Raw genomic sequence first — 16989 nt, 5'->3', positions numbered from 1 at the left:
ATTATCTTATTTTGTATTGGTAACCTATCAAGATAGTATCAGACACTGCACTGTTGGACCAGTTCAGTCACACAATGCAGGCTGTAATGGAGCAATTCTTTCACATAAACAAGATTAAAGTGCTGTCATACACAGGATGCAAACAAAATGAAAACGTTTTCCCCTAATCTGTTGTAGAACAATAGTTGTTACTTGTAACAATGAAGGCAGGGAAGAGACAAATGTGATCAAATTGACATCTCCACGAGGCCCCATTTAGATTTTATTCAAGGAAATAACGTTTTAGTTCAGGGAATTTTTTTTTGTTTTAATTTATCATCTGAGTTTTGGCAACCCAAACGTTGCAGCATTATCAGTTTCAATTTTGCGTGCCCTCTCATTTGCATTTTACGCAGCCAGAGAGGATCAAAGGGACCCGGGGGGAGAACGCCGCGGACTCGCCCGCTTTAGTCCTGGGGCTGGCGCGGAGCAGGCAGGGACGTGTATCTTTAACAGAGCCTCGCTCTCATTGCTGGGGGGAAGAAAGAGGGGGCTGATGAGAGGCGGCCCTCGCCTATCTCCCCCACACTAAAGCAGCCTCGCGGGGCTCCCTCCCCCCCGACCAGGATAACGCGGGCAGGTGGTGGCAGCCGGAGCTTTTCGCTGTCTGTGCCCCGCCTCTCGAGCGGCCTGGGCTCTTCGCCCCCGTCTCTCCCCACCTGTAGGGCTCTCCGCCCGGCCTTCCGCGCGCCCTAGCGGTGGGTTGGGGGAAGCGGAGCCCGTAGCAGCTGGGGAAAGAGGAAAATTCCAGCGCGAAGAAGGCCAGCCCTGCCCCGCCTCCCCGCGGCGGGGAAAGGAGCGAGAGGCTGCGCTGGCCGGGGCGGAGCGGGGCTGTGCCGGGAGCAGGGAACCCTGCGAGTGGCTGGGAGGGAAGCCGCTGTTCAGCCCGAGCCGGAGCGGCAGGGGAAGAGCGGCCCGCGGCGGCGGCAGCGGGGGACGGCTCCGCCGGTCAAGTTTTCCAAGGTGTGGTTTGTAACGCGCCCCACGGCCGCCCTGGGGGCCGAGGGAGGGAGGGGGGGATACTCGCGCCCCACGGCCGCCCTGGGGGCCGTGTGGGGGGGGGATACTCGCGCCCCACGGCCGCCCTGGGGGCCGTGTGGGGGGGGGGGGATACTCGCGCCCCACGGCCGCCCTGGGGGCCGTGTGGGGGGGGGGGTATACTCGCGCCCCACGGCCGCCCTGGGGGCCGTGTGGGGGGGGGGGATACTCGCGCCCCACGGCCGCCCTGGGGGCCGTGTGGGGGGGGGGATACTCGCGCCCCACGGCCGCCCTGGGGGCCGTGTGGGGGGGGGGATACTCGCGCCCCACGGCCGCCCTGGGGGCCGGGGGGGGGGGGGATACTCGCGCCCCACGGCCGCCCTGGGGGCCGTGTGGGGGGGGGGGGATACTCGCGCCCCACGGCCGCCCTGGGGGCCGTGGGGGGGGGGGGGGGGATACGCGCGCCCCACGGCCGCCCTGGGGGCCGTGTGGGGGGGGGGGGGGATACTCGCGCCCCACGGCCGCCCTGGGGGCCGTGGGGGGGGGGGGGGGGATACTCGCGCCCCACGGCCGCCCTGGGGGCCGTGTGGGGGGGGGGGGGATACTCGCGCCCCACGGCCGCCCTGGGGGCCGTGTGGGGGGGGGGGGGATACTCGCGCCCCGGGGTACAGCTGGCGCTGGGCTGCGGAGCCGCGACGTCTCCCGGAGCCCTTTGCAAACAGGTGACGGGGGAGGAGGGCAGCCGAGGAGCTGTGCCGAGCGCGCCTCCCGGCCAGCGTGGAGTCCGCCCCGGCCGGAATGGAGCCCAGTCAGCTGCCCCGGGGGGCCAAGCCGTGCGCGCCCAGCGCAGGGAATGGGCGACCGCGTCTGGCGTGGAGCGGCAGCCCTGCTTCCCTCCGGGTCAGCGCAGCAACTCATGGCAAGCGTGAGGGCCCCGAACCCGCCTCTCCCGTGCGCGGGCACCGCCGTCCTCTGCTGCTGGCTCGCGTGAGCTTTCGCTTGCCCTTGCCGAGCTGCAGGCAGTTGCTCGCCTCTTCCCCCTGGGCGAGGTTACCGGGTCTGCGCGGATTGGAAAGTGGAAGTTCAGCTGCCTGGGAGGGAGGGGTAGGTGCACACAGCACCTTGAGCAGGGCACATCCACCACCTCAGCAACGTGCAGCTCCACAAAGGGCCGTTGTGGAACTGTAGCTTTTGAAAGGTAATACCTGGGAACGATTATGGCTGCGCCTCGGCACGAGGCAGCTCTCTGGGTCTCTGAAAGGGGCTGCAATTGTGACTAATCTGGCTGGCGGAATCAAACGCAATAAATGCTCGTTTCTAAACACAAACCGTCTTGAAAGGGAAACAGACTTGAAAGAGACTAAAGCAATGCTTCAGACAACGCTGGTTGGCTGGCAGATACTAAATGATTGGGTCCTTCAGCTATAACTTTCTTCACTCTCTCTCTTTATCTAGTGCTCTTGGTGTCACCTGAAGTAGAGTTCATGTGATGAAATGTCATGTAAACGCACATGTTGATTGTACTTAGCATTTGTGGAAACAAAATGGGGGGAAAAGTTAATTTTGCAAAACAAACAAAAACCCTAACAGTTTGAGGATGAGATTAATTGGAGATGAACACAAGTATTCACCTTGTCAAGAATAGGAACCAAACCTATGAACCTCCCAAAAGAATCAGAGAACTTTCATATGCTTGTTTTCTTTCATCATGAGACAAGTTATTTTGTCTTTGACATAAAGAATATTTTACTCAAATGGCTAGATAATACAAAGAGACACACTCTTGCTTCCATGTTAAGAAAAACAAGCTACTTGGAATTCATATTGGGATTATTTAATGGGTGTAGCTGTAATTTTCTCTTAGAAAGTTATGAAAGGAATTTCTTCAGAAGCAAGTCAGTACCTGCTTATTCATATCATTGTCCATGTAAATGTTGGCGACAGACTAGAAAATTCTCAGGACCCCAAAACTCTAGTTACAGTGCTATCTGACAAATGTTTAATTACATAGAAGAAATATTCCTCAGGACTCTGCAGCTGAAGCATTGCAGCAATGTGCTAATGTACGAGGGCCAAGAAATTAACTGGATATTGGGGAAAAGTGAAGCTAATTGTTCAAGTCTTTGGTAATTGTCCAATGTGAAATGCAAAAAGTGGACAGATAACTTCAATATGAAAAAACGAAACCCAGTTTTTAAAATTGTCTGTGTGTTTTAACAATCTAAAATCCTTTTAGTGTCACAGATAAGAGAATTTTTATTTTCTTTTACTTGACAGTGCTGAGATGAAATACCATTGGTGCAGACCAGTTATTTTAGTTGTAGGCATTTTCAGTTCTGTGTCATTACTAATGCTGTAACATTGTGGTCATTCTGTCTTTTTTGCTTATCTTCCTTTCTTATCTGTATGGTTAAATCCATGATGATTCATGATTTTTTCTTTAAAATTTGAGTGGCCAGCATAGTAATGCTTTACTATGTAGATGGAAGTAGTGTGTACTTTTTGTAAAATTAATAGAAACAAAATCTGGAATACAAATTAGAGATTGATCATTGAAGAAGAAAATACAGTAATGTGCAATTTAAAGAACATGACTGCTGTCATAAACAAAATTACTCTTGTTTTGTTTTGGGGAATTAGGGACCTAAGAGGAATCAGACATACAAAATGGCAAAAAGGGGAGGATCATTGGCCTGAATGCCTGTAAGACTTATTCTCTTAGTTAAGGACTGCGGGTGTTCAGCACTGATGATAATCAGGCCATATATTCCAAAGTAATACAATTTACTTTCCAGTTTTTATAAGTGAACACACTTGCGTATTGACATAAACACTTTCTGAAATGTGAGACTCTAAATGGGGATACAACTATTTGATTTATGATTATTAGATTAGCAGAAGAAGAAAATAAAATTTGGATTTATAGATAGATCTGTTTCAAGTCCCATTTATCCACCTCATGTATGAATCTCTTGGGAACAGGTATTTATAAAATTATGGCCTTGTAGCAAGTCTATACTTATTAATAATAAGTCATTAAGAACTGATATTTAAAAGAGGGGTAAACCGTTAATAGAAGTAGAATAAGAGAGGGTTATTTCTTGTGTTTACAACACTTTGGGCATGCAAATCAAGTTTTCGTTACTGCAGCAAAAGAGCAAGCACGTAATAGTAATGTGAGAACATGCAAATAGTGCATTATAACTGTACTTTTGAAATCTTTTAAGTCCCTTGTTTATACTTATTTCATTTTTAAAAAAGTTTGAATTGCTAGATGATGCTATTTCAGCTGTTCTGATAATTTCCTTAGGCCTGAAGCATGTCATATTACTTTTGGGAATTATGGCTTGAATTCTGGTTGCTATATTTTTGCTGTAAATCAGTAGAATAGCCTGTTTCTTAAATACCTCTTAAAATATCTGTCAGCAAGTGCATTTCATTTATTTAAAAAGTGCACCTGATAAAGCTTATTCTGTTTAGCACTGCAGGCATATTTACAGGCAACTTAACAACTCTGAAATAACTGTTGCTTTAAAAATTAATGTTGTTTCTTCCTAGCTCATTACAATTGGTCCATCTATTAGCAGTTTTAATTATTTCCTGAAGATGGTCTGAGTTTGCTGACCGAAACATTGAGTGTCTGTTATTCTTTAATGTAGCTTTTTCTGACTGTCCAGCTACTAAAACAACACACTGGTCCAACTTAACTGGTAATTTTCTGAAATAAGGACTGCAGAATCAGTTCTTAGATAAAAAGTGTAAATCCATGCTTACATCATAGAAATACTTCTACCAACCAGAATTTATATTTCTATTTAAATTTTAGAATTGTTATATATATTTAACTTTTATAACAAAAAATGCACGATGAGACTCCTCAGGGTTTTATGTGCTTTCTGTTGTCTAAAATATCCCTTTTAGAATCGGGACCATCAGTTGTCCCTTTTTATGTTTTGAAAACTTGATTTTTCCTTCTCCTTTCTTCCACACAGAGTTAGAAAAAAATAGCTGTTTCATTAATTGCATCAAAATGGTGGATCTTAATTCTGTTGTTGTTCTCTCTATATGCCCGATTCGCCAATGATTCTGAGAGCTCTGTGCAAGTAGAGGAAGCAGAATATAAAAGCTAAGATGATTTATACAGTAACTATGCCCTCCTGTACATGGATTCAAATGGCTTCATGCCCCTTTTTTAAATTACTTTTTTCAAATACTTTCAGTTTTTCAAGTATGTTGTATTAAACTAATTTAACAACTTAGACGTTTGTGTGTGCTTCTTGTCCCATCTGTTGCTATTCGTGTTGTTCCATAATTGTGCTGGTTGCTAGCCACCAAATTTTCGTTTGATAATGGTTTAAGAAATAAAAGGGTTAAAAAGTTAACTTCTGAACAGGAAGATCCAGTGAAATGCTTTTGTACACCAAAACAATTCCTAATCCTCCATCTGAATGAAGTTGTTGGAAAGATTGTGTAATCTAAAAAGGACAGGATTTGAAATAGTGATTTCCTTTGACTAAATTACCAAATAATAGAGTAACAGCCATATGTTTTTTCTCTTACTCATACAGTCAGGTGGATTTACAGAGACAACGCTGCTAATCCCAGTTAGTTAGCAAGCAGTTGTTGGTGATGAAATGCCTTTTAAACGGTCTCTAAAGAAATCGCTGGACGCATTTTATTGATAAATGTTTGAGTTTAGAAAATTAATTTGTGCTAAATTTGAAATTTTGATACCTTTTGATACCCTTAATTCTAGAAAATTGATAAAGGTGGGTTTTTTTTTTGTTTTTTGTTTTTTTTTAGGCTGGAAACTTATATGGTTTAGCACTGGTGTAATGGTCTTCAGTGATGTATTTACATGACTTTGTTCTTTGGAATTTTTACCATCTGCTACGCTGTGATGGGCTCTGGGAGAAGTTTCTCCATGATTATTTCCCAAAGGTTAAATGTTTGCATGCATTCTTTTACTTATTGAGGGGAAAAATTAATCATTTGATAGAAACTATTGTAGATGAATCCTTTTTCTGGTAGCTTTGGGGAAAAAAGGGGGTAAATTTGACCAGTTTCTCTTTGGCTGGGGTTGAATTCAGAACAGGAAAGAATGTTGAGATTTATAGCTTCAGAAAAAAGATTCTTGACCCTTGTGAGCTGCAGTATGCATTACACCAATACTCGAGCGAGTTTGACATTTTCTAGTGATTATGAATAAAATTTCATTAGCTGGTACATCTTTATAATCTATCATGGTAGAAGACAGGCAAGTAGATTTTGTGCCTATGTTGGTAAATTCTAGAGGGAATTTTGCAAACAGGTATATAGCTAGCCTGATTATTTTTCTTTGGAAGATCAAAATAGGATTAATTTATACTATCAAAAGTTCTATTTATTATATAATTTTAAATTAAAGATAAAATGTATTCTGACAGAATACAGACACATTTGTTTTCCAAACAAAAACACTATAAAAATGTTCCCACAGCAAAAAGCAGACTTATGCCAATGTTGGGGAAAATTCTCTTTACTGGAGGGGTAGAAAGAGCTTGGCAAGAGAGAGAGGGGAGGGAGCTGAGCTATCAATTCCTACAGTATTTAACTTTCCATTTTAAAATAATGCTCAGCATCTAGCCCGTCAAGGTTCCTTCCCCACTCTGAACTCTAGGGTACAGATATGGGGATCTGCATGAAAGACCCCCTAAGTTTATTCTTACTAGCTTAGGTTAAAACTTCCCCAAGTACAAACTTTTTTACCTTTTTGTCCTTGGACCTTATGCTGCCACCACCAAGCGTGTTAAACAAAGAACAGGGAAAGAGCCCACTTGGAGACGTCTTCCCCCCCAAGCGCTACATCCCCTTTCCTAGGGAAGGCTTGATAAAAATCCTCACCAGTTTGCATAGGTGAACACAGACCCAAACCCTTGGATCTTAAGAAAAACGAAAAAGCAATCAGGTTCTTAAAAGAAGAATTTTAATTAAAGAAAAAGTAAAAGAATCACCTCTGTAATCAGGATGGTGAATATCTTACGGGGTAATGAGATTCAAAACATAGAGATTCCCTCTAGACAAAACCTTAAGTTACAAATACAGGAATATACATCCCATTCAGCACAGCTATTTTAACAGCCATTTAAACAAAACAGAAATCTAATGCATATCTAGCTAGATTACTTACTAAGTTCTAAGACTCCCTTCCTTCTCTGTTCCTGGCAAAAGCATCACACAGACAGACAGAGCTTTTGTTTTCCCCGCCCCTCCAGCTTTGAAAATATCTTGTCTCCTCATTGGTCATTTTGGTCAGGTGCCAGCGAGGTTATCCTAGCTTCTTAACCCTTTACAGATGAAAGGGTTTTGCCTCTGGCCAGGAGGGATTTTATAGTTCTGTATACAGAAAGGTGGTTACCCTTCCCTTTATATTTATGACATAGCCATTATGGGTTTGAAAACCATTTTCCAAGTATGTGGTGTTTGCAGTTGTTTTATTGAATCTGCAGACTGCTTCAGCATCTCTGCTGCTGCTCACAGTTTTTCATTAGTTAAAGTACATCAAAATAATAGGGGGGAGTTGACTTTTTTTGTCATTACAAATCTCAGTATGTTATTCTGTGGTGATGAGATGGAGGAAGATAAAGGAGGTAAAAGCAGAAATGTACTCAAAAAGACGTCATGTCGCCACACAGGCCTAGAGGCAACCAAACAAAAAAGTTTGTGCATGGAGCTGAACTGATTGGAGGAAATACCTGGTGCTTGCTATGGCCTAGGCAATGTGTCTTAATGCTATTATATGGTCTTGATCAGTGGTGAGCTGGAGCTGGTTCGCACCGGTTAGCTAGAACTGGTTGTTAAATTTAGAAGCCCTTTTAGAACCGGTTGTTCCGGTTCTAAAAGGGCTTCTAAATTTAACCAGCCAAGAGCGGTGCCTTAGGTGCCTCCAGCCCTGGAGCACCCAAGGGGAAAATTTGGTGGGTGCAGAGCACCCACCGGCAGCTCCCTGACCCAGCCCTGGCCCCAGTTCACCTCCGCTCCACCGCCTCTCCTGAACATGCCGGCTTCTTTCCCCCCCCCCCCCCGCCCCCGGCTTCCCGCGAATCAGCTGTTTGTACGGGAAGCTGGGGCAGGCTGAGATGTAGGCTGAGTTGGGGCGGGGGGGAGGAAGGCTGTCCGCAGCAGGTAACCCGGGGGGGGGGGGCGAGCGCAGGGGAATCGCTCTCCGCCCCAGCTCACCTCAGCCTGAGCGAGAAGCCACCGCCTGCTTCTTTGCGCTCCCTGGCTTCCTGCTGAACAGCTGATTCGCAGGAAGTGGGGGGGTGGGGCAGAGAAGCAGAGCAGGGCGGTGTGTTCAGCGGCGGAGGCAGAGTGGAGGTGAGGTGAGCTGGGGCAGGGAGCTGCCGGTGGGCATTGGTGCATAAGACGCCAGGGAGTTGGCACATAAGGTGCCACTTTCGATGTGATCAGTGGGGGAGCGGCTGCTCCCCCGCCCCTAGAAGCCAGAGGGACCTGCCGGATGCTTCCTGGAAGCTGCCCCAGGTAAGCACCTCCGGGACTCCCCACCTCACCCCCCCGACAGGTGCCTCTGTCTCTTAGGGGTGGGGTGGGCACCCACTACGATGGCCCTCGAGACCCTCCTGCCCGATTCTGGGGGCAGTCAGGGGACAGGGCAGGGGTCCTGGGGGTGGGGTGGGGGGTTGGATGGGCAGGAGTCCTGGGGTTTGGAGGGGTGGGCAACGACCCCCTCGTGGGGTGAGGAGGGAACCCGTTAAGATTTTGGCAGCTCATCAGTGGTCTTGATCAGGTAGGAATCTACTGGTATAAATAAATAAAATGAAGAGTATTCCAGGTTCTTTTAAACAGATTTTTAAATACATTCTGCACTTTCCTGCCTCTTTGACAACTAGGGTTTATATCATGAGAGTATTGATAGTAGTGTGTGTGGTTTTTTTTTTTTAAATAGACTAGCTTTTATGACCTTGAAGCAGTCTCTGTGCTTCATCAATCATTGACATTACTATTGTGGCCTATACAGTATTGCTGATTCTTACAATTTTATTGCAAGTCTAGAGATTTCTGGTTTTATTTCTTAAAAATATAATGATTGGAGATGACTGGTTATGTGAAACTCCACTTTCCGTTTTATAAAAAGTAAGTCTCTAGCCCTCCCAGTTGCAGAGGAAAGCTTGAAACCTGACCCAAACATACTCCAGAGATTCAAAACTCAGAATCCAAAATTTAACATTGATTTAAAATCATGAGAATTTGAAATTTCCTGATTTTTCATGAGCATTGAGGTTGATGCATTGCTTACGTAGGTCACAACATGGGAGGGGGGAGTGTGATGCAGATTTGGGGGGTGGGCGGAGATTCTTATATGCATCTTCAGTGAATTGGACCCATTATCTTCCCTACAAGTCTTCAGAACAATTTAGAAAATGTTAAGCACAATGTTATTTTAAAATTGAATTATGTAGTATCTCTTTTGTAAACACTAACATCCAATTAATTTATTATATTGGACTTTGCAGCATTCAGCCAATAAATTGTAGCTGTGAAATAGTCAGATAACACTTATACTAAAGTTCTAAAGGTTTACATCCAATCTATGAGCCCTCTGTTATGAAATTCCATTAATGGTGTGAGATCCTCTAAAAGCGAAGTTCCCAGTGGTGGTAGTTATGAAAGAAATGTGAATTTCATTAGGAGCAATGCTTTCACTTTAGTCACATGTAGCAAACAGAAACTTTGCTGGAGTTCTACATGGAATTATTTAGTAACTCTCTGTTTTATTATGCAGTTTACAGAATGCATACTTATATCAGAAACTGTTATGGAAGTGTGAAATTTTAATCAGTGTACAGGAATATTTTTATGGGTGAACGAGAATAAGACCGTTGTGCTTATGATGCTAATTAGTAGCCCTAGCTAGAATTAGTTGTGAGAAAGCGCATGCCTTCAATTCACCTAAATCCAGAGTCAGATCACCTCTACAATTCCATGTTTTGTCCTCTCCTGGGTGGAGGCTGCCAGTCGTGAAATGCATGAATGAATCCTAACAAATGTCTTCCTGGGAGTATGATTAATAAACACAGGTCCACTGGGGTCCTAATCAGCAGTCTAGTCTTAGATAAGATAAAAATATATGCAACTGTAAGGAGCACAGAAAATATGTTTAAAAAACAACGCAACAAAAAAAGGAGAAAAATCAAACTGGCAACAGTAACAGCTTTACTATGAAAGTCCCTCCCCCCGCATATTTGTAATTGATAAAATTGACTATTTTCTATCTAGCTCTTATAAAGAGCCATATTAGTTTACTATTAAATGTTCACCTGCCATACAGGCAGTTGAGCTGATTATAACTAGCACTTTTTAGATCGCTGCCATATATGGTGCTTTATATCGGATCTGTTTAAACTGAAACAACATCAAATAGTTGTCTGATACAATCCTATGTTGCTCTTGACAGCTCCATGTGAGAGTTGGTTTGACTCCCAGTAAAACTTGTCAGATCAGAAATCACTGTGTGTTTGTAAAGTCTTCAGTAGTAATGTTATAGCCCTTCACTATCAGAGAGTGTTGCTGTGGGAATGAGATCAAAGAAACTTTAGGGGCTTAGGGAATGTGGATAGTAGGGTAACAAAATGTGTCGGAGGATAATGTGTAAATTAAGAAAAGTAGGCAGGGCCATTTCAAATCTTTGTCCAGGATGGATGATATCCTATCAAAAGGAACAAAAAGGGCCAATATGAAAGTAAGAAGTTGATGAATAGTATGTCAAAGATATATTGAAGGGAAAAGCCATTCAAAAGTGGAGAGGTGTGTTTTTTTTTTTTTTAAACAATAAATTTTTTTATTAGCAGTCTGTTACAGAGGAAATGAATAACTGTGTATTATCATCCCAACTGTGTATTATCAAAGGATGCTTTCGTCTATATGCAAAGACAGCAGTTCAACTGGGAGACACTTAGAAATCAGTGTTCATGCTGAGTAACTTGCAAAGGAGTGTCAGTTGGAAGGAGAGAAAAGGAGAAACCTCTTGTAGCAGAACCCAGGGATTTCAGTTTCCTCTGGAATAGGCTTAAAAGGTACTGTATCTTTCATCTGAAGAGCAAATGAATGAAGTATTTTTTGAGCTGGAAATAAAAGTAAATTCTAGCAGATATACATTAGCAATATTTAAAGAGGGACATGAATTTCATAAGCTAGAGAAAAGGAGTACTTGTGGCACCTTAGAGACTAACAAATTTATTTGAGTATAAGCTCCTTATAGCTGCTGCTCTTAAACCTGTCATAAGCTAGAGAGAAATCTTCTCTCCATGAAGTCAAATACTGCTGCTGGTTTACATGAAAGTGGGAAGAGGAAAGTTTCTAAATCCACTGTTAGTTGGGGCTAATTGTTCTTTCCTGGTGGGGGGTGTGTGTGTGTGTGTGTGTGTGTGTTTGTTTATAAGCTTCCATTATTATAATGGAATTTACATATACAAATCAATGAGACAGCAGGCCCCTGATTATTCAGAATGTGAAGACGGAGATGGTCTGGGAGGGGTAGGGGGTAGAAAATAAGAGAAGGCTCGTTCATCTAAACTAACTGATTATTGTATAATGAATCAAAATAACTGTTCAGTGAGTGAAGCTTAAATGAATGGAAGAAGAACCGCTTGATAAATGGGGTGAAAACAATCTGTATTTTTAATCCATCTCAATGTAAATATATACATCTGGGAACAAAGAATGTAGGCCATACTTACTGGGTGAGGGGCTCTATCCTGGGAAGCAGTGTCTCTGACAAAGACTGCAGGTCATGGTGGATAACCAGTTGAACAGGAGCTCCTGGTTTTGATGCTATGGCCAAAAGAGCTAATGTGATCTTAGGGTACATAAACTGTAGAATCTTGAGAAGGAGTAGAGAGGTTATTTTACCTCTGTGTTTGGCACAGATGCAACTGCTGCTGGAATACTGTCCAGTTCTGGTGCCACAATTCAAAAAGGATGTTGGTAAATAGGAGAGGAGTCAGAGAAGAACTGTGAGAATGATTAAAGAATTAGAGAACATGTCTTATAGTGATGGACTTCCTTGATCTTATTTAGCTTAACAAAGAGAAGGTTAAGGGGTGACTTGATTAATCTATAAGTACCTACATGAGGAACAAATATTTAGTAATGAGCTCTTCAATCTAGCAGAGAAAGGTATAACACAATCCAGTGGCTGGAAGTTGGAATTAAACAAATTCAGACTGGAAACAAGGTGTAAATTTTTAATGGTGAGAGTATTAACCATTGGAACAATGGTGAATTTTCCATCGCTGACCTTTTTAAAATTAAGGTTGGAAGTTTTTCTAAAGATGCTCTAGGAATTATTTTGGGGAAGTTCTCTGGCCTGTGTCAGATTAGATAATCATGATGGTCCCTTCTGGCCTTAGAATCTATGAATCTGTTTTATAAGTACCTGTAAGTAAAAGTAGATTTAATTGCACACTTTTCACTCCATTATAATTCGCCCCCCCCACCCCCAACTTTTACTACCTTCTCTAACTGCAGACCTGGCATTCTGATTTACGTTCACATTGTTGCCTGCTGTCTGAATGTAGGAATTCCTCTTCACTGTAAGTGTTGCTGACTATAGACTCTTGCAGAACTCAGCAGGTATCTGCAAGTTAACATCAAGGCATTAGTAGATGAAGAGGAACCTAGATGTTGACTCTGGGATCCCTGTAGAGTTCTACGATTACATCTTGTGCTAGTACAATGGAGAGGAAATTTTCTGGCTGTACAGCAGGCAACAGTGAAGTGTTAAAGAACACATTGCTTTGAGTTGTCCCCTGGATATTCAAAAGCTGTGATAATTTAAGTTGAACCCCCACCTTTGGTGCAGTCCTGCGGTTTGAAATTTAACCCTATGTACAGAAGGTAGACTAGTAAATTCTTGCAGCTAAATGAGATTTAAATAGCTCTAAAATATTCTGTAGTAAAAGTTGGAATATTATGGGCTAATCCTTTCTTATATACATGAAAATGTAGGGTTTTTTCTTTAAAAAAAATCTGTATGGGAAGGGGAATGACATGGCTAATATACCATGAGGTATTATAGAACTGAAAGTTACTTAACTGGATGAAAACTGATGTAATTTTCTAGCAAGTGAAACCCAATGTGTGTATGTAGATGTTTATATAAAAACATACTACAGTTTATACTGTGTCTTTTCATTGTAAGGAATAGAAGGGCTCTTTGAGATTAAGGACAGAATCCTGATATATCTGGGAAATGTTGCCAGGGAGTTAAAATACATGTCAGCTGTTCAGCAAGATGGGAGGAGTTTGTTCTGTTTTCTTTCACTGACATAAGGAATCCCTCATGAATATTTTTAGCTAGAAGTCAAACTCATGCTATGATAAAGCACTTGCTGTGCTAGTTTTTAAAATGTACTAATGGTTTGCAGAGGAGATGGCTTTTTTAATAAATATATTCAGTATCTAAGGAAATATGTGGAGGAGAATTTTTTTTTCCACCTCAGTTCTGGAAATATAATTATTTTGTGTTGGTATGGAAAATATGGCTCAATTTTATTAAAAAAGACATCTTTGTACAACCCCCAGAGCAGTGTAAACAATGCTCACTTTGTGCATACATCATGATTTTAAATTCTTTTAAATGCCAGTAGCTGTATAGTTTCTATTCTTTGCTCTGTATCTTTCCCGTTGAGTAACATTGCTTTATGTTCCAAACAAATTGCATCTTAAATGAACATTATTAGAAATTTGAATAGCATAGTTTTCTTTACGGTGCAGTTTCAATTTTATCCTTTTGAATTACCCTTTTAATTCTTGTGTTTTAAGACCACTGGTGAACCTTTGGAACATTTAAACAGCAATAAGTCACTAGGACCAGATGGTATTCACCCAAAAGTTCTGAAGTTGTGAAATTGCAGAACTACTAACTAGTCTGTAACCTAGATGACTGGAGGATAGCTAATGTGTCACCAAGTTTTAAAAAGGGCTCCAGAGATGATCCTGGCAATTACAGGCCTGTAAGCCTGACTTCAGTACCGGGCAAATTGGTTGAAATTATAATAAAGAACAATATTGTCAGACATATAGATGAACATAATTTGTTGAGTTTCAGAGTAGCGGCCATGTTAGTCTGTATTCGCAAAAAGAAAAGGAGTACTTGTGGCATCTTAGAGACTAACAAATTTATTTGAGCATAAGCTTTCATGAGCTACAGCTCACTTCATCGGATGCAATTTGTTGAGGAAGAGTCAACATGGTTTTAGTAAAGGGAAATCATGACTCATCAATCTACTAGAATTATTTGAGGGGGTCAACAGGCATGTGGACCAAGGGGATCCAGTGGATATAGTGTACTTAGATTTTCAAAAAGCCTTTGACAAGGTCCCTCACCAAAGGCTCTTACGCAAAGTAAGCTGCCACGGGATTAGAGGGACAATGTTCTCACAGATTGCTAACTGGTTAAAAGATAGGAAACAAAGGGTATGGTATAAATGGTCACTGTTCAGAATGGAGAGAGGTAAATAGTGATGTCCCCAGGGGTCTGTTCTGGGACCAGTCCTATTCAACATATTCATAAATGATCTGGAAAAATGGGTAAACAGGTGGCAAAATTTGCAGATGATACAAAATTACTAAAGATAATTAAGACCCAGGCAAACTGCAAAGAGTTACAAAAGGATCTCTCAAAACTGGGTGCCTGGGCAACAAAATGACAGACGAAATTTAATGTTGATAAATGTAAAGTAATTCACATTGGAAAGCATAATCCCAACTATACATATAAAATGATGGGGTCTAAATTAGCTGTTACCACTCAAGAAAGAGATCTTGGGGATCTTCCCTGAAAACATCCATTCAATGTGCAGCAGCAGTCAAAAATGCTAACAGAATGCTGGGAATAATTAAGAAAGGGATAGATAATAGGACAGAAAATATCATATTGTCTCTATATAAATCCATGGTACGCCCACATCTTGAATACTGTGTGCAGGTGTGTTTGCCCCAGCTCAAAAAAGATATATTGGAAAAGGTTCAGAAAAGGACAATGAAAATGATTAGGCGTATGAAATGGCTTCTGTATGAGGAGAGATTAATAAGACTGGGACTTTTCAGCTTGGAAGGGACAGCTAAGGGGAGATATGATTGAGGTCTATACAATCATGACTGGTGTTGAGAAAGTAGATAAGGAAGTGTTGTTTACTACTTCTAATAACACAAGAACTAGGGGTCACCAAATGAAATTAATAGGTTTAAAACAAATAAAAGGAAATATTTCTTGACACAATGCGCAGTCAACCTGTGGAACTCCTTGCCAGAGGATATGGTGAAGGCCAAGACCATAACAGGGTTCAAAAAATAACTAGATAAGTTCATGGAGGATAGGTCCATCAATGGCTATTAGCCAGGATGGGCAGGGATGGTGTCCCTAGCTTCTGTTTGCCAGAAGCTGGGAATGAGCGACAGAGGATGGATCACTTGATGATTACCTGTTCTGTTCATTCCCTCTGGGACACCTGGCACTGGCCACTGTCGGAAGACAGAATACTGGGCTAGATGGACTTTTGGTCTGACCCAGTAGTGCCGTTCTTATGTTCTTAATGCTTTATTCTGTCATTCATATATAGTCCCCTTTGTACCACTCTGGCAGTGTAAAGCGGACTTTACACAGTGCTGAGAGCACTGGAAAGGGGCCTTAGTGTAAATTGAGAATCAGACATTTAGACATTGTGTTCTAGATATCCTAACTCCCAGTTCCTTCCTTTAATCCCTATGCCAGTATATGTGTGTTTGTATTTCACTGTCAGAGGGTTTTGCTATGGGAACACACAAGCATCTCTCTCAATTGTCCCTTGTAATGTGAATGACCTAAAGCAGTGGTTATCAAAATGTGGTATGTATCTCGGCTTAAAAAAACAACCTAAACTTCATGATAACTCTGTGCTGCACTGATTAACACTACCAGTGTGATTCAGTATAGTGGTTCCTATGTTCATGTGTGTTCTTTTTCCCTAATTGTCTCTTTTGTACTTTTGATGCTGTCATTAAACTCTCTTCTGAGATATCATCTTCTGCATCCAGCTCTGCCTGCCACGTTGACAGTTTCGTAAAAATAATTGGCATATGTAACAAGAACTCCCTCCTTCCCAGCAATCCTCATATACCAAATCTTCTTTCCTCCTTAAGCCCAGTCTCGTTGTAAACTCTCCCTTCTTCTGTGCTTCTTACCTTCAGAACTATTCCTTCCTGCAGCCTAGATTCTTTTGCTCTTTTTCTATTTCCCTCCTTCTGAAATGTAGTTTTTTGTTAAGACTTTGTCTCATCAATTCCATCCAGATTAACATTTCTTATTTCTCTCTATTTGCAGAAGCTCCAACAATTTTTCACATGATTATTTTTGGCGGGGAAGGGATTCTTCAGTTTACCTATATATTCCTACAAAGAGGAGTCAATTGCCATCACTGGAGTCATTGGTTAACCAGTGGCATGTCTTTGACAGAAATATGTCAGTCAGCTGTTCTCATCTAGTTGCTTATCTGATGTCTAGCTTTACATGAGACATCACAAATCTAGAGCTGAGGCTTGAACAAAGAACTTTATGTTCTGAAGGCAGCAGAGGTACCTGGTGACCCCAAATAGCCAGTAGCAGCTTTACTCAAATTATTTGTCCCTTGAATATATTACATATGTTCTGAATGGAACATTGCTCCTCCCTAGAATTGGAGTTACCAAACCGAATGTCTGCTTGACAGATTATTGGAGCAGTTTTCTACCGAAGAGAACTGGTGATCAATATACTTTTTATTTTCATCCACTTCTGCCATTTTCAAATAGCATAAATAAGTATCCGAAACATTCTTTGCACTTAGCCATCGGGCAATAATAGAGCATTTGTAATAATGTATCCTTTCCCGTAGACACATAGTTTACCCTACTGTAGTACAAGTTCAGTGCATTTTTCTGGTTATGGTTAAGGTA

The 16989-nt window shown here is 42.2% G+C and overlaps 1 protein-coding gene across 4 annotated transcripts in view; it reads left to right on the top strand.

Annotated features, from left to right (window-relative positions):
- The first annotated feature begins 378 nt into the window (after positions 1–378).
- The window catches only part of COBLL1 (cordon-bleu WH2 repeat protein like 1), a 124262-nt gene continuing 107651 nt past the window's right edge, over positions 379–16989 (top strand). Inside the window, exon 1 of one of the 4 annotated variants that reach the window (XM_043505215.1) lies at positions 379–1002. The gene's annotated coding sequence lies outside the window, so the exon portion shown is untranslated. The other 3 variants (XM_038422788.2, XM_043505214.1, XM_038422789.1) reach the window with 3 other exon arrangements.

The sequence above is a fragment of the Dermochelys coriacea genome, chromosome 11, assembly GCF_009764565.3.
Source record: "Dermochelys coriacea isolate rDerCor1 chromosome 11, rDerCor1.pri.v4, whole genome shotgun sequence".
In the NCBI taxonomy this organism is placed as follows: domain Eukaryota; kingdom Metazoa; phylum Chordata; order Testudines; family Dermochelyidae; genus Dermochelys; species Dermochelys coriacea.
This window is presented reverse-complemented; position numbering and strand designations above follow the sequence as displayed.